The sequence below is a fragment of the Mya arenaria genome, chromosome 6 (assembly GCF_026914265.1).
Source record: "Mya arenaria isolate MELC-2E11 chromosome 6, ASM2691426v1".
Lineage (NCBI taxonomy): Eukaryota > Metazoa > Mollusca > Bivalvia > Myida > Myidae > Mya > Mya arenaria.
This window is the reverse complement of record NC_069127.1, coordinates 77,235,897-77,239,619: the sequence shown is the minus strand read 5'-3', so window position 1 is coordinate 77,239,619 and position 3,723 is coordinate 77,235,897.

Here is a 3,723-nt window from a genome sequence, read left to right as displayed (position 1 = left end):
CGTGTTTTTGTTTGACCACAAGACTAGACAATATATACCCAAGCAAGCTATTGACTGTAACTCTTTACTCCTCCATAATAGTCGCTGTACGTGGTTATCTACCTTTTGCGGATTTACAGACTGTTTTAATAGCATCGAATTACATTTTGGGTATGCAAACTTAGATACTGTAAAAAATATCAATTATCCAATAAATACGGTCGAAATATTTTTATAATATCCTGTGCCATGTACGGAAAAATAGTGTAGGTAGATGGATATGTATGTTTTAGTAGATTACAAGTAGAAAGCATCCATTTATGCGTCCTTGCTTCCTCTATGCATTAGCTTTTCATTTGACACTTCTTGTATTAAGTAACTATTAAACGACTGTCAGATTAATGTACCCCTTGGCTTTAAGTCTAATCAATAAATAGGGTCGGCCTCTAAACTGTACGCTCGGTCGGGTCACCGGAACCTGACGTGTTCCTTGTTTTGTATTCACCTTAGAGAAAAGACAGCTCTTGAAAAGATACAATTGCAAGGGAAAAAATTGTCAAAACTTTCATAACATTAATATCGTTGTGTACAACGCAATGAATCTCACCTAATGGTGTAACGCATCGCTTACGACACATGCACCTTTCTACGGAATGCCGTTAGGGTCATCGCCTATAAATGTGTTGATCTGAAGCGCGATACTCGATAGTACGATGGTGAAATCGCGAAATCATGAAACTATGATGGTGAAAACGCGACAGTACGATGATGAAAACGCGACAGAACGATAACGAAAACGCGACAATACGACAGTACGATGATGATAATGCGATAAACTATCGTGTTTTCACCATCGTACTTTCGAGTTTTCACCATCGTAATATCGTGATTTCGCGTTTTCATCATCGTACTATCGTACTGTCGTGTTTTCATCATCGTACTGTCGTGTTTTCATCATCGTACTGTCGCATTTCAGATCAACACATTCATAGGCGATGGCCCAAACGGCATTCCGTACCTTTCGGTGTTTTTGCGCATTTTTCCAACACGAAATTTTAATACTGGGATTGTCTAAATCCTAGTGAGTTTAAAATACATTGAAATAGCGTCGTTATGTTTATCTGTACTCAAAAACAGATATGATTTAAACCGTGAAACCATTATGAGCTATGTTTAAATGGGGAAACTCAGATGAGACAGCAACATGATTGTTGTGTTAATTATTTTAATCCTATCAGATGATGTTTTATCGGCCTCCTACTAGCTCGCACTGACAATTCTAAGCCTGTTTTGAGGAAATACTGTATTTGCCAATTTTTGGACTATCTGGTATCTAGTCCCTTTACGAGATCGACATATCCTTAAATGCTACTGATTTTGGTAATTTATGTTTTGCTTTTATTGATGTATTAAGAAACCCGTGATATTGACGATAGGTGCACTCCTTAATGTAAAGGAATGTAAACAGGAACATTAAAGCATGTGCATTTCTTCCCACCGCACCATTGTAGAACAGAATGATATCCTATTAAAACATAATTCACACAGTAAACAAAATGAAAGGATGAATCTCTATGCATGTGAAATTTGAGATATTTGAAATGTAACAAAAATGTGACCAACCTACAGGTAAGGAATCTGGTTAAAATGAATTAAGTTTTATGGAGTCAGACACAAGGCATTCAGCGATTATTGAAAAACAATCCTGCAGATACCCGATACCACCGTAATGAGTTTACAATGTGTTGACAGTTACCCGTAAGTTTCTTAGCAGGGGCGGATCTAAGATTTGGCGTAAGAGGGGACGTAACTTAGGGGCGTAAACTTTTGACTTGCGCCCTTTCCTCAGAACCGAAACTATTTGGTTTATTTGGTTGAAAGTGTTGGTAGGGGGGATTGGTTACTCCACCAGGACCATTTTAACAAATTATAGTCCGAAATAGGCATATTGTATTATTTTTTCTCGTTTATGGAAATAAAAAGACAACTCGGACGATTTAAGGAGGGTGTGCACCGGGTGCGCCCCTACCCCCAACCGTATCCGCAAGTGCTTAGTATCACAAAACCTTTTCATATGACGTTAAGGATTTGTTTGTTTAATTTCCTTATGTTTAGTAAAGCTCATGTGTGTACGTGATATAGCATTAGTCAACTTGACTTTCTTCTCGCTGTACACTGCCAGTGCAGTTTTTGAACATGTTTTTAACCGATCAACATATTCGGTTAGTACCACCTAAAATAGCGCGTAAAAACTTACGCTGTACTTATTTCAATTGATGTCCGGCGGTGCGTGCACTCTGAGAAGACAGTGGAATAGATAAAGCATCTATAGTACGATACTAGGAGTTCTGCAGCTGATTGTATACACATATGATACATTATCCACAGGTCAAGGTGCACATTTAAATGATTGGATTGGTTGATAGTAATAATTGGATAAATATTGACCAACCAATGAACGCTTTAGCTAACTTTGACCAATCCAAAGAGATAAAATTATCACGTTTTAACCAATATGTTGTTCGTAGCGAAATATAGGCCCCGTTTACGTCTAAAAGCAACGACAATCGATAATTACTTCCCTGGGATAAGCCAGTACCAAGTATTTCATATGCTTTTGTTACGCTTAAGAGTGTCAAATAACTACCATGTGACGCTTGAGAGCGTCCAAAAACTACCCTCTAACGCTTTGAAGAGTCCAATTACTACCATCGTACGCTTTAGAACGTCAAATAACTACCCTGCTACGCTTAAGAGCGTCCTATACCTACCATGTAACGCTTTTCAGAGCGCCAAACAACTACCCGCTCAACTGTAGAGCGTACTATAACTATTCTGTTACGCTTTAGAGCGTCCAATAACTACACTGTAGCGCTTTAGAGCGTCCAATAACTACCCTGTATCGACTAAGAGCGTCCAATAACTACCCTGTAACGCTTTAGAGCGTCAAATAACTACCATGTACGGATTTTAAGCGTCCAATAACTACCCGGTAGCGCTTTAGAGCGTCCAATAACTACCCTGTAGCGCTTAAGGCCGTCCAATAACTACCCTGTATCGCCTAAGAGCGTCCAATAAATACCTTGTAACGCTTAAGAGCGTCAAATAACTACCATGTAACGCTTTAAAGCGTCCAATTACTACCCTGTAGCGCTATACAGCGGCCAATAACTCCGATGTAACGCTTAAAAGCGTCCAATAACTACCCTGTAACGCTTTCGAGCGTCCAATTTCTACCCAGTAAAGTTTTCCTAAAGTGTTTCCAAAAACAAAATCACTGCCTCATTTTACCTTCACATTTTCACCTCATTTTTTCAGTAATCATTCCAACGGGAAAGGAAAGTTTATAATTCCGCGTTATTTTCATCAATTATCACGGCGATCTGACATCGATCTGATAGGAAGGTCCTGGTTCATTTTATCAGAGATATTCACATGACGCTTCCATGCTGTTTACATGCAAATATATGGGACAGCTTCGCGTTTGATTGCAATCTTGTTTATGCTTTGGGAATCTATTGTATAACATCAGATTTATGTATACGTGAACTCTTAATTTGAAATAAAAATAAAATAAAATGCCAGATTCGAGAGTTCATTGCACTGTAGCACTAGAAATCGAGAAATGCATCCGTCAGTTACAAGAAAATTCATGGAAATGAAATTTTCCCGGATTTACATGTTATGCGTAAGAGAGGTTAATCTTGGGGTTTTCCCCACAGCGCTCTCATTTCACATGAGTGT